The following is a 23,918-nucleotide window of genomic DNA, read 5'->3' as shown; positions in this document are numbered from 1 at the left end:
ATACTGTTTTTAACAACAAACTGAGAGAAGGATGCTGTGTTTGAGCTTTTGCTACTTTTCACCAAACCTTTGGAAGAGAATCTGGCTTTGGTCCAGATGGAGCCGGCTGTGGCCACAGAGCTTCACGCCCAGTCCCTCACAGCCCAAGCCTGTCATCAGGGCTGTACTTGAACGCACCATCTTTAAGGTTGCTCACAGTTGCATAATGGGGGAGCAAAACATGTGAATTATATTGTGACTGCACTTATTTTTAAATTAAGTCCTTACTGTAACATTTCCCTTTGTCAAGTTCTCATCTGACGCTGCCTGGTCTCTCTCAAAATGCATTTAATCGTGTGTTTTTTTTTTACTCTAGAGAGAAATTAACACATTATGTGTGTAAGTGGCAAAGTTATCATACATACATATAATACAATGTGTGTTTGTAGTGTACTTTATTATATAATAAAACATTATATACCTAATTGGTGAATGCTCTTGCCAATCCCGCACATCAGAATTGACAAAAATCCAGCCTCTTTGTATGATAGATATATACAGTGTGTAATGGAATAGGAAAAGTCTTGGCTGGGACACATACTGACGCACTAAAACACTAAAGGTCCGTGTGTCTACACTTTGCCTTTTACATTTAGCAGCCCTGGTCCTTGTCCAGCAGCTGCCTGTTGCACGAGTTATTGGAGGATAAAGCGCTTGTTACAGACACAGCTTCATTTGCAGGAATTGTGTGAGAGCTGATTGCTTTAGTTAAAAAAAAAAAGACAGCCCTCTCTGTGTTTTCCCACTGTGTGCATTTGCTGTGTGTGACTGGAATTTTGGCTCAGCACTGAGGCCCTGAGAATGACCTTAAAAGGAACGAGAGCTGTGAACAAGTGCACACATTTTAACAGAAGAAATTACTCCTGTTCACACCTTGAAATACCACAGAAACACTCACATGTACACTTTGTACTCTACTACTCTGTACTATTCTGTATGTTCTGCATTTTCATGCATGGGTGCATTTAAAAAGTTAAAGTGAGCAATATAATTAGGAGAAGTTGCAAAGATGAACTGAAATCAATGGATCACTATTTAGGTCTGTCTTGATTAATCTGTTTTGTTTCAGTGCGTTTTTTTATTGTTGCATCTGGAACTGCCAAAACTGTGATTCTTTTGTTGAACTTTTCTCACCTCTCCAGATGACTTACTGGCTCTTTGTTTAAAGGCTGCTCTGTTACTCTAATGTTGAATTGTGTATTTTATATTTTTATTGTTGGCATAAACATTATGCCTGCGAAACGTTTTGGCGTGAGCTGTATAAAACTGGATTCCTCCCAACTGGAATTGCTGAAAACTTCTGCTGGGAGCTTTCGACAGGAGCCATCTCGGATAGATCTGTATCTGCCAGGTTAAGAAAACACTCTCCTCCATATGCAGTTTTCTGTAGTAATGTTGTGGCTTTATGGTGCTGAGCCTTTAGGAAGTGTCCCGTAGATCTTTGTGGCTCTGATCCCTCTCGACCCAGCTGTGTCGGTGCCATGTGTTTCCTCCATTTTCCTCCTTATCTTTCCCACATGTTTTAATTTCACGCTTGTGTGTTTGTGCATCACACTGGGTTGAGTTTCTCCGTAGAGCGTTTGTCCGTAAACATAATTCTAAGATTGACGTCTGGTCGAAGTCATGTGGTTCCATTTCAGGGTTTAACTGAAAAAGCATTCAAATTACTTTCTCTATGGAGCATCACAATTGTTGTTTTGAGGGTATGCAAAAATAGAAGATCAATTAGTATACAACCTATAGATCTTCAATCAAGAAAACTGTTATTGAACAAACCTCCCAATGATAACAGTAGTCAAGTTTCAAATCATGTTTTTGTTGTAAAGAACTGAAAAAGGTAATTTGTTAAATTAAAAGCATTTGCAAGTCATATTTACTTAAATTAAAAGCTATTTCAATCAAAACATCTTAACAGGTCAAGTTACATTTTAACACATTTGACAGGAGCTTCACAATTCTTGCATCCATTGAACTTGTGAGTTTGTGGAGACTTTCAGCTTGAGGGGCCGACCAGCTCTCTCCCCATGATTCAGGCTCAAAACGTGACTCCGCCCCCTCCTTGCTGACGTCGCAGCCTTGTTGGGACATGGTGACTGTCCACTAACCATGCACCACTCCATCCATCTGGACCATCCATGGTTGCATGGCACTCATCAGTGAACAAGACTGTCTGAAAATTAGTCTTCATGTATTTCTGGTCCCACTTGAGCCGTTTCTGCTTGTGCGCATTGGTTAAGGGCGCTCTCTTAATCCGATGTATTTGTCTGGCAGAAACCTTCCTCATTCTGCATGAATCCGTGTGTGCTCTGAAGCAGCTACAAATCTCAAAAGTACGACGATAACGCTTACGTTCTTGTGAAATATCACAGGTTTTAATACCTTGTCCAAGGCATTCAACTATTTCATGCTTCCCGGCACTAGATAGATCCTTTTTCTTTCCCATATTGCTTAACAATTGTGGTCCGATTAATAATATGAAACGCTTTAAGTATGTTTCCTTTAATTGGACTTACCTGAGACACAATACCAGTCATGTGGTTCAACAAAACAAAACAAAAATTACCTTAATGCCACTTAGACACAATAATTTGGAACATGCAGTGCTGTCACCATACTAAAATTAAGAGCTTCAGATTATTCTGTGGTTTTATACTAGTCCGAGATGGATAAAAATCATTATAAGAGTGCGCTCACACTTCCTGCTTTGCGCAGTGTTTGGTTTGGTCCTGTTCTAGTCCAGGTTTAGTCTTGGACTAAACTATTAGTTATATAGTTAAAGGTATTTATATGGGACAATAGCAAAAAGGGAGAAGAGTGAGCTGAAGATTTTGGAGTGAAACATGAGTTTATATATCTAACATTAAAATATACGGTTAACTAATGCTTTTCTGTATAATAATTGTGTAGTTTTGTTAAATATGTCTTTAGTCGAACACAGCCCTAATAGCAACCATCCATATAAATGACACAGTAGTTATTATGTGACAAATAATAATACTCAAAAACACCAACGAGTCCATTCTAGTTTTAGTTTGAATTGGTTTCTAGTTTGTTTTTTTATTTATTTAAAACATGACTCTGTTCTCTGTAACTGGAGCGCTGGAGCTCTTAGGTCACGTTTGAGAAACCGAGTGACACAGCATCGCACCGGAAACACTGCCATGACACGAGCGAAGGAGGCATCTGGAAGTCCTTAAGCTCTCATCCAGGACGCTTCCTCCGTTCTGAGAAACCTGTGACCTGAATTGTTTGCCCTTGATTTCACCTAAGATACGCTCACCATAAAGGGGTTGATAATTTCCTGTCTTCACAAAATACAGCGAGTTACATTACAGACTAGTGCAGATAAGACGAGTAAATGTATTCGTCTGAACTATATCGTCATATTTCCATATTATGCTCGATTTAACGATTATTCTCAATTACTAAGAATGTGACCAAAGTTGCTTCCTCACGTTTTGTGACCAGCCTTTTTAAAACAAACTTTCTGAATAAAGTAAAAGTGACAAAAACAGCCAGGTAAAAGAACAATAACTTTACATTTAGATTCATTTTGAACTAAACTATAGATATTGCTTCTAAAATAGTCAAGATTTAGTTTAGTTTTGGGATTACGATTATATTGTGACCTGAATGATCACGATGGTTGACTGTTGCTGATGAATGTATATGTAAAAATAAATACAAACTACTATTGCTTTAATATGAAATGTCTTATGTGCGATGAAAATCTGCTGTGCGCCATGAATTTCAACGTAATTACGGTAACAGTACAGTTGTGACTGGCCTCCTCTTTCGAATCTATTTTCTGTTTGATTCAGTCCGCTGCCTTTGCTCTTCATTCAAACCACTGAGCCTCACAATCTGTAGTTTCACTTTAGATCTTTCTGTCTCAGTTTCTCGACATTAAAGTCAAATTTGTTTTTGCTTTCGAGGTTTGGACTCGATGTGACTCGTGTCGTGATTCAGTGCACGGTCAAGATTGACAGATACAAGCTGGTGCCGTGTACATTCTTAAAGGGGACGCGTTATGATAAATAGTATAAATAATAGACTTTTAACTATGTCCATAACGGCGTTCCCTCATCATTAGCTTGTTTTTCAATTAATTAATCCATGTTTGAGTGATCTTGTATTGTACTGAGGTGTAAATCCTTTAGAAAATGTATGTTTTCACCTACCCCCTATCCACCTAAAAAGCGCTGCCTCTTACAGTGGAATGCAAGAGGCGGGACTTCTCAGCTCTGCAGTTTTGAACAGGAAGTCAATGGACCTGTTTCTCTTACTGAGACATTTTAGATCAATATTGCATTTTACCATGAACAAAGTGTAAAATGATGATCTACAGTATTGCATAGTTGAAAAGTATTTGATATAAACACAGTCCTTTACATCTGGGCATCCAAAGATTGACATTCATAATGATAAATTAAATGATCTAAATTTTCTTAGAAGCTAGATCACAAATTCCATTTTGGTCTGGATTCATGTACACTTCATACATCTTTATATTAAGTTCAATTGCAAATTATACCATTTTCTACAGTACTATTTCTATTGCCCCTAAATTCCTGATACATTTTTATTGTCTTATCTTAAATATAAAATGCTAATACATGATTCACAAATGTTACTGCACATGGACGTGTTATAAGCTTATGACTTCATTGCTTCCCTTACTTGATGACATGCCTTCGTCAATCAGGAAATTGACCTGCTTCTGCATCCCTTCACAGGAGACACCAAAAAGGCCACATTTTCGTGGAGTCAGGAAATACATTGGCCCCGGCTGCAGAGGGTTTGAGGGAAAGTGTATCTGTAGTTGACAGAGAGAGAGAAAGGAGATTAGATTAATACATATGACATTTGATTAAGACGTATATGTCTCTATAATTGCTATTCTGCATTTGCACTATTAGTAGTACCTGCTGTACAAAGTCGAAGCTGTAATGCATCCTGATGTCTTTGCTTGCTGGCGGTGAGGGTCCGAAAGACAGCACATTAGATTCTGTTGTCAGTCTGCAGGCAGCAATCAAAGTGTTGTAAAAAGTCCTCTCACTTTGCACAAGGGCAAGATGATGCACTTGCTTCTGGACAACTTCAGATTTTCTTTCATCTGGGACATTTGCACTTCGTATCAGCTGCTCGTTGTTGCTCTGACACTGCAAACAGAGATCTGTGCGTGGCCTGCAGCTTCTGATGTGTGGGAGAAGCTGTTTCCACAGTGATCTGAAGCTTGATTTACAAACTGCAGGCTCACCTAAAAAACAGATGTTGCTTATGGTTAATTATACTCTAATCATTAAAACATGAAAATCACCAAAATAATGTTTTACACTTACCAAGCTCCTTAGCAGACTTCACGTAGAGACGCCAAACTGAGGCCTTAGTCACATGGGTTGGGAGCAACTTCACATGCCAGTCCTTATGGCCAGGATGTCGACCAGGTAGCATTATGGAATGGACTTCTGCATAGTTTTTGATAAACTCTACAACGGTGTGGATGACTTCATGGCTGATGAACCTGCGTGAACGTGGCTGTGCACGCTTCTTCCTCAACCGTGGTGTTGCTCCATTTTCATCATAGTGTTTAATTATGTCAGTCAGGGTGTCTTTGCCAATTCTGAAAAGGGGGAAAAAAAGGATTAGGGTTGACAGTAATATGGGAATAACACGCTTCACGTGGCTAGCTAGCTTGTGATATCATGGCTCATCAGGTTTAGACCAAAACAGGCACTCACAAGACAAACACGACCACAACAGCACACCAAAACATAACTTTCAAGCGTGTTTGTGATGCCATTTATTCTGCATTATTCACATTCTGACGTTTACGTCGTATTTAAGACTTAAAACGCGGAGGAGCGGGACACGGCCGGGGCTAGCGGCGCTACGTGGCTAGCTAGCTTGTGATGGCTCAACAAAACAGGCACTCACAACACAAACACGACCACAACAGCACACCAAAACATAACTTTCAAGCGTGTTTGTGATGCCATTTATTCTGCATTATTCACATTATGACATTTACGTCGTATTTAAGACTTAAAACGCGGAGGAGCGGGACACGGCCGGGGCTAGCGGCGCTACGTGGCTAGCTAGCTTGTGATGGCTCAACAAAACAGGCACTCACAACACAAACACGACCACAACAGCACACTAAAACAGGCGTATTTAATATTAATCATTACTTACGCCATGAGGAACAGGAAAGTACTTCTGCAGACTTCCGTGCCTCCTATGAAAAAGCTTGTCCGGGCAAACTTGCGCTTCTTCTGGGGCTTTTTCGTGGACGTCGTCAGCTCAGAAGTTACGACAGAACGTCTGTTTGCTTCCATATGTCCGATAATCCTCATATCCTGCCACTCTCTTTCTGCTGCTAATGAGTCGCTCCGTAGCTTGTACATGAGTTCTGGAGTGAGTTTCCCGCTACACGATTTGCTTGAGAGTAGAGAATTTTCTTTTCTTCTTGAGTAACATTTGCAGTCAAAGTTACGGAGCGATAGCAGAAGGATCCATTTTTCAACTGATGTTACACAGCGCGTGTTGCTCCCTGTGTTGCTGCTTATCAAGTAGCCATGCGGCTGGCGGCTCAGCCCATTGGCTGACTACAATAGCGCAGCTGTTCATATGGAAATGCGGTCACACCCCTCTGCACGTCCAGAGAGCGCCCGAAAACACCACATTTTAAACGGCTTTATTTATGCTTTTAATGCTGCAAATACTGTTATCTGATACATCGAATGGCTGGTCCATATCTTCAACTAGCACATTCTGCAAAAAAACGAAAATCACAAATTTGGGGGAAAAAAAGTAAAATGCTGTTTTTCTCAGTTTCACCGAGGCCGACATGGTCCGACAATTCCGGTGGCGAGTCACATATGCACTGCAAATGTGATTTTAATTTTAAATCATAAACTAATACTAAAAATTGTTCAGCTCCAATACTATTTCATCAAGAGCTAATGTCATTTATTTGAATACAATATCTGTAATCCCTCAGTTTCTTTATAATTAAGACGAGGCAGAACTGATTCAATACATAAACATGAAATGAAAGCATATTTTTTAAATATTGATCCGTTTACATCAAATTTTATGGCATTTATGGCACCAGTTTGTGCTTATACTTGCAAATAAGAAAGCTCAGGTACCGTGCGCACTTCTTAAAGGTGCTTTGAAAGTGTTTTTTTTTTTTTTTTTTAGAAGGTGCCTTGCTTTGAATGCGACAAAAATCTAGAGGAACATCTCGGAGGAAGTGAAGTGGTTAGAGTCATGTGGTCAAGATGTTTGTCTGATCTATCGCGTGCTGCCTCTCGATCTGCACAAAACTACTGCTGTCTCTGTCATCTTCTCTGCTCTGAAGTTCAACGCACATTCATTCTTTGTTTCTCTGTTTGGAAATCTCTGCCACTAAAGCCTGTGACAGTATTTAATATAACAATGAAAAGCGTTGGATTTATAGCGCCACTTCAAGACACCCAAAGTGCTTCACATTGCAGTGTTTCCTCAGAGCTTTGGCTGTGTTGTTGGTTGAATTGCATGTGGCTTGTCTAATTGATGTGATATTGCAGTGAGGAAACATTAAACTTTAGGCATAGTTAGAAATAAGAATGGCACAACGTCAAATTTTGCTGTGTTGATTATTATGAGAAAAAAGACATTACGATTTTATGATTATGATCGCAATTATTGGCAACATGACCAAACAACAGCAAAATCATTTAATTCACTGTGTGTCTAATTGCTCACTATTCTTTGCAAGCTTCATGACATCAAACAATTGTGATTTAAAATGTTGTCACAAAACCAGATAAAACAGTGCTTTACACTTAAATCCAGCTTTAAACCATGTTATAACATTGCTCCCTCATCAAAAACATACCTGGAGTTGTATTTAACTTCATTCACATTTGTTTAACAAGTCCTCTCCCCCTGAGCCTCAAAATACTCTAATCTGAACTTTACACATTTGTGACCTCATAGGTGGAGCTCGTCTTTGCTGTTTTAAAGTCCATAAATCATTTCCAGACTCAATCTAATCGTTTCTGCTGTCAAATCCTGTTTGTTACTGCTGGGGATGTCAAAATATCAAGAAACATCACATGTGACCCATTAACCGAATAATCTTAATAAGGCCTCTGTAATTTCTTCTGCGGCCAGTAGATGGCGCTCGCACTCAATTCCTGACGTGGAAAATGCCTGACTGATATAAAGTAATGTGTGCTTTTTATATACTCTATTTTAATTCTTTAAAACATAAGATGCCAAAAGCAGAGGTACAAGACCATGTTTAAAAGGCCAACAACAATCCAAATAATGTATAATATGTGTGTTTCAAAGTATAGAGAAAGATAATTTGGGATTAGCGCAGTAGCTATCCTCCACTGCTAACAAATACACAGGCAAGCAAATCAGAGCAAAGTGATAAAAAGGAGTGCTAATATCCTGTTGGTCTCTCCTCTGTCTCATTGAGCTGTGAGGAATGCATAGTTTACATGTCGAGGATGCACGTATCACCAGAATGTAACATAAATGATCAGTTATTGTGATATTTTCAGTAGCAAGATATCAGACTTCTTATGACGTTATTGTGATCTAGTTTATTACACGTGCTTGCTTGATGCCAGTTCATGTTTTTGTCTTTTGAGCACAGTGCCACATGACCTCGCTAAGCTGCATTCGGAAAGCCCCCAACCAAACATCCTTCTCTTATTGCAGCCTCAATGCTTTGCTCTTCTGAAACGATATGTCCACGTTGTCAAGTGTACAATCCACACTGTCACACAATATAGTTTAAATTTAGTCTGTCAAATTAAAGTTGATGCACTATATTTTATATCTATAAAGTTGTTGCACTATATGTATCTATCTATATCTGTAGATCTATAGCCTTTAAATCTATAGATCTATATCGATAGATCTATATCTATATCTATAGATCTATACAGCTTTTAGATCTATAGATCGTTATTGGTACCCACTGCACTCTTTCACTCCTCTTTCTGTTCAAGTCTAATAAGGTAAACTTACTTCAACTACTGTCCCTGCTTTGGTGATATGAGCCTTTATAACTGTTGCTTGTGCATTTCTCTTGGTCACTTGTTTCATGCGTATTAGTGGTAAATGTGAAATGGGATCCAGCGGTGTGAGCCTGATCCTCTATGATGCGGTGATCCACGACAATGTGGTGACCAAGTTGTACTTTTCCCACTGCGGACAGGAACCAGTGTATGTAAAGCAGAACTCTGTTTGTACTCAGACTATTGCTGACCATGACCCTGGCACTGAAAATAAATAGATATCTTAGGCATTATTACCAAGATATCTATTTAATGTTACTTTTACTGTTACTGTTACTGTTAATAACTTTGGAAATCAAGACGATGCTCCGCACATAAGGTTCTGTGCCAGGTGCGTAGGATAAGGGCGTACTGACGCTGAACAGTAAAGGGAAAGAAATCCTGCACACTGTCAAACTTGCAAAATAAAAGTTTAATAGTAAAGAGGCAACATTTCGGCGTCCAGGCCTTCGTCAGGCCTGACGAAGGATTTCTTTCCCTTTACTGTTAATAACTTTAAAATAAAAAGTAAATTAGAATAGAAATTTCAGGCAAATTGTGCAGCCCTCTTAAAAAGTGTCTTATTTTTTGCTTGATTTTGAAATAATTGCAATCAACTCAAATTTTTGACAAAGTGTAAACAGATATTGCGATATTGATACTGCTGCGTGAACTCATCGTAAGTCGCACACGATTTAAAAGTATTACATAAATATGAAATCTTTCTAACATGAGGCAGCATCAAAGCGAAATGTCCAGCGTTGTATCAGTTCAAACACATTTTACATGTCCGTTCTGTGTCCCTCCCCACTTCCTGTGAACAAAAGCCCTGAGTCAGTCTGATGCCGTTGCCGTGGAGATGATTTGTCAATGAGGCTGTAGTTACAAAGGAGCCTCAGCGTTTGATCCTGGGTCATAAACACGTGTGGTTTCACCCTTTAGACTTTACGGCTGCAAGATAAATCAAACTGAAGTTGTAGCATGTTCGGCACATTATACAAGTAACATCAGGTCTTCTGTTTTTTTTTTTTAAGTATTGCTAGGATATGGAATAGCCTTTGTAGTACCTCAAATTGTTTATTCTAAAGTAAAACCCTGGTATTAGATATTGGTTATTTGTTGGATTGATACAAGATATGAGACACAAGTTTAAGTTTTGCTCGTATGCTCAAATTAAAATCAATCAAAGTTTAGACTTCTACAAACTCATTCTGAAATGCATTATCATTCTTTATTCAACCAGGAAAGTTCCACTGATGTTTTCCTATTGTACATGTTTGTTTTTTGTATCACCAGTATCACTTTTCGCTGGTATCTTGGCAGTTTTGGTCCCAGTTGAGACCTAGGGCCGTATTTTGCCCCCAAGTTTAGTGGTAACGGGAGCACATCTGGTGTCGGCGCAACTGCTGAGAGAATAGGGCGTGGGATTCTTTTTTTTCTTCTTTTTTTACGTCCATTCCTTTACCGTTGGTGATGTTTTTTGTGATGGGCTTTTTCCCTGTCACCAAAAGTACATATCCAAAGGTAATCATTAATTGTGTCCATGGCAGGAGTTTTGAGGCCCAAATGGGGTGTGGAATTCTAAACAAGAGGTGTGATTATGCCTAAATATGAGGTGGAGTGAAGCAAGTTGAGGGCGTGGGCTGATCGTAACAAATACACTTCAAAACTAGTGCACTGAAAAACATAACATGGGTAACATGCCCAAGACATTTCCTGGAGTCATATTACCATCCCCATATGGACGAGATAATCATAAGAAAACAATCTTTTTGGCATAAATAACACAACACAACTTATATATTATAGAATAATGAATACAGTTAAATTTTCCCACTCACATAAACAGGGCTCACACACTCTGCTCTTAAAGTTCTGTGCTGGACTCCTCCACCTCCGGCGTTAGACACCTGTTACGCTGCAATACGGTCTGGACTGTGCAGACTTGAATGAGCTCAGCTCAGAGAGGAAAGTGTATTTGGGAAACTGGATAAATCCAAACCATCACCATCACATTCACCCAACATCCTTGTCCTAGTCTGCATAAAACTGGCACAGACTGACAGCTCATCACAAGAGGTGCTCATACAATCAGGCTTTGGGCTCAGGACCACGCAGCATCCCAGCGAGCACTCAGGTGTCCAGCTGTGCAAAGCAGTGCTGTGCAAAGCATTGCTGTGCAAAGCATTGCTGTGCTGCACGGGACTCATGCAGTCCTCGGTTTAGTCCGTTTAGATTGGGACAAGCCTATCATGAGGACACATGCTCCATGCTTTTTGTATCGATATCTGCTTTAGTTTTGACTAGTTTCAGCATTGATTAGTAACCGGATCCATTTTATTTATTTAATTCAATACATTGCATTGCATAATTCCAATACAGCTATTTTTGATCAGTGCTATGGTGTGGGAAAATATTTGACATTTTAAATCTAAATGTGTCTAAATGTTGAGGTGAGTTAGTTTACAGAAGACGAGTGTCCACATGTGCTGTTACTAGACACCACACGGCCGTAACTGACCAAGCCTCATGTTGCCTTAAGGTTCAGACTCTTTAGACCGGCGCTGATCCATGGGTAAAGAGGCAGCACAACAGCTCCAGTGCGATCCGAGAGGTGCAGTAATCCAAGTACATCCGCGCGCTAAATCTTTTAACAGTGAGATTCAATTGCATGTCAACCCCGACGGTCCAGGGCTGCTCCATTTCTGATTTTCTGACAGTTGTTGCGATTAGATTTGCTTAAAAAATAGGATTGTGTTCCGAGTGCTCATTTCAAATACGTCCAGGGACAGGAACATTTTGAGAACAGACTTAAATATCTAACGGCATTATCTTACTAATGCGCTAACTAACCAACCAACTCACAAATTCTATTCATTTCAGAAGAAGGGGTTAACTTTTTTTTGCAATAAAAGGTCAAGATGTTTTGTTGTTTACAGTGGACATTCATACCTTAACATGTTTTGAATGTTTGCAATTTGCTCAAATTCAAAGTTGGTTCCGATATATTGTGCAACCCTACATCTGTAATTTCCAGCTTTTGAAAAAAAGGAATGTGAAAATGTATTTTTTTTTTCAATAGTTAAATTCTGATTATCACAATGTAGTCGAAGCAAAAATATGACTTCTTAATTCAATATATACTCACATTAACTTAACTTTCACACACGAGAGGAATGAAAATCTATTAGACATTGCAAATAAAATAATAGTACTGGTTTGTTGTGTCAGTAATTGTCAATAATGGCAAAATTGTGATGTTTCTGCTCAGAATAATAGTAGCACTAATATTTGATATTGTGTCACAATATATTTGACATTTTTTTGGTTGGGATAACTCATGTTCTGATCACCTTGCACCTATGCAAAAGTGTGAATAATCTACAGAGAATAGAATTTCTTTTAACTGCATATTTATAACTGTTGCATATTCGGTCATATCTTTAATTCTGAGAAGTATGCAAAGAGGCCAGTGCAGTGAAATGACATATTTAACTCCCAGTAGAAGGGCGGTATGCTTTTCTTAGAATACACTCTTGTCTATCTCGGGTCTCAAAGTGCTCTGTAGTGAAGGCCACATCCTCTTAGATCAAACAGATAAGTCTCCTGGGATGATCCTCTGCACTTCTATTCCATCTCTGGCATCTAGTCAACAAGTTAGGCTTTCAACTCACACTTTTACTGGGGACAAACTGGAAACCATTGTTAAAATGACTATAAATTCAGCCTCTCCCCAATAATCTTAATAAATGTTTGAGACAAGATTTTTTTTTAATGTTGGCTAAAGTTGGAGCATTAATTCCGGCTTGGACCAGTGCAAGACCCTCACTGACTGCCTCGTGGTTGTGTCTGAGAGATTGTGGTGGTCGGAATGCTCAGAGTTGGGAAATTACATTGAAAAAGTAGTTACACTGTTTAGTTACTACCTCAATAAAGTAACTCAGTTACTTTATTGAAAAACAATTTCAACTTTTTTGTAAAACAATATAAATTAATCAAATATATGGTTTTATATTCAGTAAAGACATTTAAATAGAGCTAAACAACTAACACTGCTGCAAGCTGCTAATCTCTTCCTTTTGAGGTATTTGTATTTATTTTGACCTCCTTTAGCTATGAATGCTCAGCTATTTGTCCTGCAGTGGATGAGCTGGTGTTTACCTTCGCAGCAGTTTGTCACTTTTAGCATGTTCAGCATGCTCCATGTTGAAGCTGTGACGATGTGCAGTATTTACGCTTGCAGAAGAAGCTTATACTCTCGTCTCAAACATTGTTGTGGTGTATTTTGTTAATAAGTTGCAGCTTACCACCACAAAGTATGATGGAGTGAATAAATGACGTCCTCAGTGTAGTGCTTTGAGAACCTGGTCAAGCTTGTAAAGGGCAATACAAATGTATGAATTGATCATTATTATGTAATTGACAAACTGCCGACACTCACAGGTTCACACGACAGTTGTTCAGTCTGAATCTCCTGCTGCAGGTGAGAGTGCGATGTTTGATGAAAACAAGGAAACGCTGCTGTGTAATTTTCAAAAAAGAAGTATGAAGTAATATTCCTGCTCTTGTATTACAAAATGGACACATCATTTAGTACATGTTCTTGGGTGGGGACTTGAATTGGCCTGAACCAGTAAAACTATTTGTGTCCACACAGCGTTAGAGTGACAGAGAGAGCAGGTGGTGCCGACAGGAGAGTGAAGACAAAACCAGCTGCTGTGCTTTGTATTCACAGCATCGAAGAGCCATTAGCCTCAATGCAGTGGAGGAGCACGGGAAGTACACAGATGTACACAGATGTACACAGAAGTACACAGATGTACACAGATGTACACAGAAGTACACAGATGTACACAGAAGTACGCAGAAGTACACAGATGTACACAGAAGTACGCAAATGTACACAGAAGTACACAAATGTACACAGAAGTACGCAGAAGTACACAGATGTACACAGAAGTACGCAAATGTACACAGAAGTACACAAATGTACACAGAAGTACGCAGAAGTACACAGATGTACACAGAAGTACGCAAATGTACACAGAAGTACGCAAATGTACACAGAAGTACGCAGAAGTACACAGATGTACACAGAAGTACGCAGGTGTACGCAGATGTACGCAGAAGTACACAGATGTACACAGAAGTACGCAGATGTACACAGAAGTACACAGATGTACACAGAAGTCCGCAGGTGTACGCAGATGTACGCAGAAGTATGCAGATGTACACAGAAGTCCGCAGGTGTACGCAGATGTACGCAGAAGTACGCAGATGTACACAGAAGTACGCAGATGTACACAGAAGTACACAGATGTACACAGAAGTCCGCAGATGTACGCAGAAGTACACAGAAGTACGCAGAAGTACGCAGGTGTACGACAAAGTACGCAGAAGTACGCAGGTGTACGCAGAAGTACGCAGAAGTACGCAGGTGTACGCAGAAGTACGCAGGTGTACGCCAAAGTACGCAGGTGTACGCCAAAGTACGCAGGTGTACGCACAAGTACGCAGGTGTACGCCAAAGTACGCAGAAGTACGCAGGTGTACGCAGAAGTACGCAGGTGTACGCCAAAGTACGCTGGTGTATGCCTAAGTACGCAGAAGTACGCAGGTGTACGCAGAAGTACGCAGGTGTACGCAGAAGTACGCAGGTGTACGCCAAAGTACGCAGGTGTACGCCAAAGTACGCAGGTGTACGCAGAAGTACGCAGGTGTACGCCAAAGTACGCAGAAGTACGCAGGTCTACGCAGAAGTACGCAGGTGTACGCCAAAGTACGCAGGTGTACGCCAAAGTACGCAGGTGTACGCCTAAGTACGCAGAAGTACGCAAGTGTACGCCAAAGTACGCAGGTGTACGCCTAAGTACGTAGAAGTACACAGGTGTACGCTGAAGTACGCAGAAGTACGCAGGTGTACGCTGAAGTACGCAGGTGTACACAGAAGTCCGCAGGTGTACGCAGAAGTACGCAGGTGTACGCAGAAGTACGCAGGTGTACGCAGAAGTACGCAGGTGTACGCCATGCTGCTGGATGTGCCTTTCACTTGAACTTTCATCACTTTAAGTTGTCCAGACAATGTGAATGAAAGTGTTGTAAATATGTCGTATGCATGTTGAATTGTAATTGAAATTCAAATTGTCACAATAAGCATATTGCAAATGTATATTGCAATTATTGAAGTAACATGATTTCCTCATTATCCAGTCTTATTTAAATAAAAGTTTTAAATAAGAAGTCTCAATAAAACCATCTGGTCTAATTTGGAGCAGAGTTCAGACTTATTTTTGTTCCAAATAGTTCTTCTGACTGAACTTAACAAGTGAGTGCCTGATATTTATCTTTCTACAAGACTCCTAGAATAAGACACAATATCTGTATCATGTATCAAGTCTATTCCTTAGTATCTAAATTAAGTTTGACATTTCAGTGTCGTCACACTAGTACAGTTTTGTATATTTTTGCCTGATGAGCAGCCCCCCCCCCAGACAGTCGTTGGGGCGGCCCTCGAGGGGACTCTGGAATGTTGAGTGTCACTCGGTTGCTGTGGCGACGGCCTTGAGAAAAGGACCCTGGGAAGAGCTGGGACTCCTCACTTCCTGTGTGTTGTGGCGTGGGCGTGGCGGCCTCACATCGTCCTCTGCCCTCGTCCAAATCTTAACACTGTGAATACTGTGATGCAATGTTTAAAATTCCCTCTAAACCTTTCGCTTTGCCTGAAAATTACTGTCGTACTCACATGCAGTAATGTCACACATATAACTGATGAACATAGAGTGTTTATTTTACCATTATTATTAGTATTATTTTTTCTTACGCTAGCTGTTTTTTAAAATTTCATTTTATCTTTATTTTTCCCGTCCATTCCTTATTAGGAAATGAGCGGTTTTGTCTATAGGAGTTTTTGTTTTAAGAGTTCTTCTAGTGTTCTAGTGTCGTTTTCCTCTGTATCTACTGCGTTGCAACAATGAAATTTCCTCATGTGTGGACAATAAAGGAATATCTTATCTTAAATGTTTCACAGTATTGCGATAAACTTAACAATCCCAGTGGAGGCGAGTAGGTGGCTCCAAGTTACAGGCCGGATCCATGGAGAGGCAAACTTCCTTACCGCAAGAATGCAAGTTTTTCGAGCAGTACTATCACTTGTAATTGAGTAAATGTAAAATAGACACGTTTAATGCCATACTGTGGAACATTCCAGATAAAACAATCACTCCCCAGTCCAGTCTAGTCTAGTCTTCATTTGTCAGGGACCATGTTCAAAATCATTCATCTTCAAGCGAAAAGATGATCTGCACCAGATTTAGCTCCTGCAGTCCCTGGGCAGGTGAATGCATAACAACCGTAATAAAAGTACACATTTCATTACAATTACAAAAACATGTTGCATTTCATTATTAACATCAAGTTTACATATTGCCCATATTGTAACATGAATGTGCCGTGTCTGTGTTGGAATAAGTACGAGCAGAGTTTTGGACGCTCTGGTGTGTTTGCTCTACATCAGACACATCTGCAGAGGCTTTTTTCCTCCTGTCTCCAGACACTCCAGTTCCTCAAAGACATTACTCAGAATCGCCCTTTGTGACTCTTCGTGACTCACTTTGAACAGTCATTTAATCCTGTGGTCTCCTCATTCATCGGGAGTCGATTTATCCGTGCATCAGACAATCTTTAATTAACACTCGATTAATTACTTATTTCACTTGCAGTATTATACCTACATTACTGATAATAACACTGTTTAGTTAAGTTACATATTGACTAAGGATTTTATTTTTTCTTAACATTATAAGCTTTCACATGGAAACAACAAAACGGTCCAATCTGCACCTATACATTTTTATAATTTAATTTAATCCAGCTGCATCCATAGATTTATATGGGACATTGTAACTCCAAAGGCTGTTCTCTCTCAAAGCTGGGAAAAAAAATGGGGAAACATAAAGTTCAGCCCTTAAAGTATTCCCAAATATCCAAAATGCTTCTGCCTTTCATTTCCCTTAAAGTAGACATTAATAGTAAACCTATTCTCAAGCGTAGTATTTGGAAATGGAAATTGTATGAATCACTTTTGATGTAGCATTAAAGGATATAATGAAAGCAGTGACTGATTTTTACTACAAACATGTATCAGAAGGATTTGTTCTGAATCTTAATCCAAGTTTTAACTCTAAATTAATAAGTCAAGATTTGAACTTTTACTCAAATACTAAGGAAGCTACACAAAATACCCTTTGTTTTTTTTCTAAATTTTCACACATAAAATGCATACAATACGGTAATTGTTTAGTTATATTTCACTCACATTTTGAGATATCAATCTGAAACTATGTTTTTTCCCTTATTCATCTTCAGTGCCTTATAACTTTAGAACATTCTCCATACATTTGCAGCATGTATAGATCCCACTTTAGTGCAACTGCTTTTAGATGTAAAGATATTTTTTTTGGGTCTTCAGTTTCTTGTTATAGGTGCCATTTTGAGGACTCACTGAAACCTGAGACGGACTTTAAATAACATATTGTCATATTATCATAGGGTTGCGGAGAGAAATTAGACAAATATGTATTGAAACTAGATCAACTTATTGATCTCTAAAAGGCAATAATAAACCATGATATCTTGTTTTTAAAATGATATGAGTGCTCCTTTACTGACTCTATATGAATGACGGCACTTTGAATGGTTACAGTTTTAATGGCAAAGGCTGCAGCTGTTTAAGGAACTCTGCAAACAAAAATACTTTGCCAAAAACTTGCCAGCCCTGTAGTTTAGTCCTCAGCAAATGTTCTGAAATGCATGTGATTCTTGTTTTGGTTTTGCCAGCAGTTTTCTGTCAAATGATTCACTGTGAACCTCATCTTGATGGGATTTCATAAAAGGCGGGGAAAAGTCGTGTTCATTGGAGTAATCATGAGAACTATTTTAATCATCGTTAATGATCATTATCTGGACTATACAGACTCTAAATAAAATGTATGCCAAAAGACGTTTAATATCAGAGCCATTATGGGATCTAAAAAATAATAATAAACTATTTGTAATTTGATCAATAATAAACCTTTTTCATACATCGTCCCTCTCAAAGCCTTCAGTCATATTTTATCTGATTAAAATTGTATTCTCAGTAAATCTAAGTGTAATGTAAAAATGCTCTAATACTACAAATTATTTACCATTCATTCACAAATATATGTTTTATTTTCATCCTAGAGTAGATTTAAATTGTATTTCTTTAATGCATGCCCTTTTTGATGTGATATTCCGGTATGTTGTTTTATCATTGTTCATTGCTTTATGTTTTATGTTGCTCCGAATCACCAAAGCAAGTTTAATTGTCTGATATTGTGAAATACTCCACCCCGCTCATTTCACCTGCATTTTGAAATTCGGTGGAAGCAATCCGCTGCGTTCTTGGCAGGTCGAGCTGAATGACTCACTTCCCTTTCTTCTTAAGTGCGCTCGTCTGGTCTTATTGATCATTTTGGACTCCGCAATCCAAGTGTTGCGTCCGCGCCGCTCTCACCGCTCTCTGTGTGTGTTCTTTGGGATTAAAGTGCATTCCTCTGGCTCGCGCCGCGTCAAATACACTCAAACTCCAACACCTTATCAAAAATCTGAGAATCCGGAGCACGCCCAATTCGTGTTTAGTGCTATTTTTATTGACTAATATGTTTTGGCTTGTTTTTGTTGAATGAATGTGATAAAGTGATGCCCGGTGGTGGAGGGGTTAAGGCTCAACGTGCAGCTGGCCACACCGTTGTGAGTTTGAGTCCCGGCTCCGACCATTTGCTGCAAGTCTTCCCTTCTGTCGTCCCCATTTCACGTCGTTATGGGGATTATGTCGTCACAGCCCAAACTCACATTCTGTTTACTGTATGTGTATGTGTGCTAGTGTTCTATTACCAGCTATTTTCTTTACTTTTTGAAATTCTTTGGGAAGGTTTTGTCTCTGCTCTCTGAAGTTTGCTGGAGGTGCAACAATGCCCGTTACAATATTCTATTGAGTGGAAAAATAAACTTCAATCACGTCTGCAATCTAAATCACTTTACTAAAGGACAAAAGCTGCAGTTTTTTGTTTTGTTTTTGTGTTTATTGTTGAGTTTAATTAATAATTAAATATTTGGTTGACTTTGACATCATTGACCAATTAATTGACTATTGACTAAAGAACTACAGCACTAGAAGTAATTAAAAGATCTTGGCTTCTAATTACCCAAACCCGGTGAAACAATAAAAACATGTTATTTGGCCCAAACCAGACGGCCTCCAAGAAATAAATTCTTGGAGGAGGTGCAACAAGACAAGTCACCATATTCTATTGCGTGGAAAAAGAAACTTCAATCACGTCTGCGATCGAAATCACTTTACTAAAGAACAAAAGCTGCTTTTTTTTTTTTTTTTTTGTGTGTGTTTTTGTTGAGTTAAACGATATTCGAGACATTCGGGCATATGATTATTTCAAAAGGGAATCAAACAAACACAGCTGGACTTACTTTTTTAGCAGCCAACCGTTTTTCTTCTAACCAGGGCGTGTGTTGGTGACTGTGTAGTTTAACTGCCAGTAAAGTAATCCTGAGCTTGTTCTGGTGGTATGCAAACTCCCCCTCATTTCTCCTGTTACAGTAACTAATGTTTCCTCTCCTGTGGGTTAGTCCTGTTTTAATACTTAGTAGTAACAATGCTGTGGTCCTGTGTTAGTCCGAGGCCCTTGTTTACATCTGGATGGTTCAGAAGGCTAAATATGTTCTTAAGTTTGAGAACCAACTGCGTCATTTGAACCTCTCACAAATATCCACAATGCTTCTGCCTTTCATTTCCCTTAAAGTAGACATTAATAGTAAACCTATTCTCAAGCGTAGTATTTGGAAATGCAAATTGTATGAATCAACTTTTGATGTAGCATTAAAGGATATGATGAAAGCAGTGACTCTGATGATGATTTTTACTACATGTATCTACTGCAATCTGTGTATTTTCAAAACATGACACATTTCAATACTGTAAACTTTGTTAAATAATGACACATTTCAAAACTTTAAACATGTTTAAATAATGACACATTTCAAAACTTTAAACATGGTTAAATAATGACACATATCAATACTTTAAAGATGGTTAAATAATGACACATTTCAATACTTTAAACATGGTTAAATAATGACACATATCAATACTTTAAAGATGGTTAAATAATGACACGTTTCAATACTTTAAACATGGTTAAATAATGACACGTTTCAATACTTTAAACATGGTTAAATAATGACACGTTTCAATACTTTAAACATGGTTAAATAATGACACATTTCAATACTTTAAACATGGTTAAATAATGACACGTTTCAATACTTTAAACATGGTTAAATAATGACACGTTTCAATACTTTAAACATGGTTAAATAATGACACATATCAATACTTTAAACATGGTTAAATAATGACACATTTCAATACTTTAAAGATGGTTAAATAATGACACGTTTCAATACTTTAAACATGGTTAAATAATGACACGTTTCAATACTTTAAACATGGTTAAATAATGACACATTTCAATACTTTAAACATGGTTAAATAATGACACGTTTCAATACTTTAAACATGGTTAAATAATGACACGTTTCAATACTTTAAACATGGTTAAATAATGACACATTTCAATACTTTAAACATGGTTAAATAATGACACGTTTCAATACTTTAAACATGGTTAAATAATGACACGTTTCAATACTTTAAACATGGTTAAATAATGACACGTTTCAATACTTTAAACATGGTTAAATAATGACACGTTTCAATACTTTAAACATGGTTAAATAATGACACGTTTCAATACTTTAAACATGGTTAAATAATGACACATTTCAATACTTTAAAGATGGTTAAATAATGACACGTTTCAATACTTTAAACATGGTTAAATAATGACACATTTCAATACTTTAAACATGGTTAAATAATGACACATTTCAATACTTTAAACATGGTTAAATAATGACACGTTTCAATACTTTAAACATGGTTAAATAATGACACATTTCAATACTTTAAACATGGTTAAATAATGACACATTTCAATACTTTAAACATGGTTAAATAATGACACGTTTCAATACTTTAAAGATGGTTAAATAATGACACATTTCAATACTTTAAACATGGTTAAATAATGACACATTTCAATACTTTAAACATGGTTAAATAATGACACATTTCAATACTTTAAACATGGTTAAATAATGACACATTTCAATACTTTAAACATGGTTAAATAATGACACGTTTCAATACTTTAAACATGGTTAAATAATGACACATTTCAATACTTTAAACATGGTTAAATAATGACACGTTTCAATACTTTAAACATGGTTAAATAATGACACGTTTCAATACTTTAAACATGGTTAAATAATGACACATTTCAATACTTTAAACATGGTTAAATAATGACACGTTTCAATACTTTAAACATGGTTAAATAATGACACATTTCAATACTTTAAACATGGTTAAATAATGACACATTTCAATACTTTAAAGATGGTTAAATAATGACACATTTCAATACTTTAAACATGGTTAAATAATGACACGTTTCAATACTTTAAACATGGTTAAATAATGACACGTTTCAATACTTTAAACATGGTTAAATAATGACACGTTTCAATACTTTAAACATGGTTAAATAATGACACGTTTCAATACTTTAAACATGGTTAAATAATGACACATTTCAATACTTTAAAGATGGTTAAATAATGACACATTTCAATACTTTAAACATGGTTAAATAATGACACGTTTCAATACTTTAAACATGGTTAAATAATGACACGTTTCAATACTTTAAACATGGTTAAATAATGACACGTTTCAATACTTTAAACATGGTTAAATAATGACACGTTTCAATACTTTAAACATGGTTAAATAATGACACATTTCAATACTTTAAACATGGTTAAATAATGACACGTTTCAATACTTTAAACATGGTTAAATAATGACACGTTTCAATACTTTAAACATGGTTAAATAATGACACATATCAATACTTTAAAGATGGTTAAATAATGACACGTTTCAATACTTTAAACATGGTTAAATAATGACACGTTTCAATACTTTAAAGATGGTTAAATAATGACACATTTCAATACTTTAAACATGGTTAAATAATGACACGTTTCAATACTTTAAACATGGTTAAATAATGACACGTTTCAATACTTTAAACATGGTTAAATAATGACACGTTTCAATACTTTAAACATGGTTAAATAATGACACATATCAATACTTTAAACATGGTTAAATAATGACACGTTTCAATACTTTAAAGATGGTTAAATAATGACACATATCAATACTTTAAAGATGGTTAAATAATGACACATATCAATACTTTAAACATGGTTAAATAATGACACATATCAATACTTTAAAGATGGTTAAATAATGACACATTTCAATACTTTAAACATGGTTAAATAATGACACGTTTCAATACTTTAAACATGGTTAAATAATGACACGTTTCAATACTTTAAACATGGTTAAATAATGACACATATCAATACTTTAAACATGGTTAAATAATGACACGTTTCAATACTTTAAACATGGTTAAATAATGACACGTTTCAATACTTTAAACATGGTTAAATAATGACACATATCAATACTTTAAAGATGGTTAAATAATGACACATATCAATACTTTAAAGATGGTTAAATAATGACACATTTCAATACTTTAAACATGGTTAAATAATGACACGTTTCAATACTTTAAACATGGTTAAATAATGACACGTTTCAATACTTTAAACATGGTTAAATAATGACACGTTTCAATACTTTAAACATGGTTAAATAATGACACGTTTCAATACTTTAAAGATGGTTAAATAATGACACATATCAATACTTTAAAGATGGTTAAATAATGACACATATCAATACTTTAAACATGGTTAAATAATGACACATATCAATACTTTAAAGATGGTTAAATAATGACACATTTCAATACTTTAAACATGGTTAAATAATGACACGTTTCAATACTTTAAACATGGTTAAATAATGACACGTTTCAATACTTTAAACATGGTTAAATAATGACACATATCAATACTTTAAACATGGTTAAATAATGACACGTTTCAATACTTTAAACATGGTTAAATAATGACACGTTTCAATACTTTAAACATGGTTAAATAATGACACATATCAATACTTTAAAGATGGTTAAATAATGACACATATCAATACTTTAAAGATGGTTAAATAATGACACATTTCAATACTTTAAACATGGTTAAATAATGACACGTTTCAATACTTTAAACATGGTTAAATAATGACACGTTTCAATACTTTAAACATGGTTAAATAATGACACATTTCAATACTTTAAACATGGTTAAATAATGACACATTTCAATACTTTAAACATGGTTAAATAATGACACGTTTCAATACTTTAAACATGGTTAAATAATGACACATATCAATACTTTAAAGATGGTTAAATAATGACACATATCAATACTTTAAACATGGTTAAATAATGACACGTTTCAATACTTTAAACATGGTTAAATAATGACACGTTTCAATACTTTAAACATGGTTAAATAATGACACATATCAATACTTTAAACATGGTTAAATAATGACACGTTTCAATACTTTAAAGATGGTTAAATAATGACACATATCAATACTTTAAAGATGGTTAAATAATGACACATATCAATACTTTAAACATGGTTAAATAATGACAC

General features: G+C 36.8%; 1 protein-coding gene across 1 annotated transcript in view; it reads left to right on the top strand.

The window, feature by feature from the left end:
* sh2b3 (SH2B adaptor protein 3) overlaps nt 1–23,918 on the top strand; it is a 54,045-nt gene that overhangs the window by 20,307 nt on the left and 9,820 nt on the right. The gene's annotated exons all lie outside the window — the stretch shown is intronic.

The sequence above is a fragment of the Eucyclogobius newberryi genome, unplaced genomic scaffold, assembly GCF_026437365.1.
Source record: "Eucyclogobius newberryi isolate DKJ021-1_F unplaced genomic scaffold, fEucNew1.0.hap1 SCAF_6, whole genome shotgun sequence".
Lineage (NCBI taxonomy): Eukaryota > Metazoa > Chordata > Actinopteri > Gobiiformes > Gobiidae > Eucyclogobius > Eucyclogobius newberryi.
Note: the sequence above shows the minus strand (reverse complement) of the source record. Positions and strands in the feature narration are given on the sequence as shown.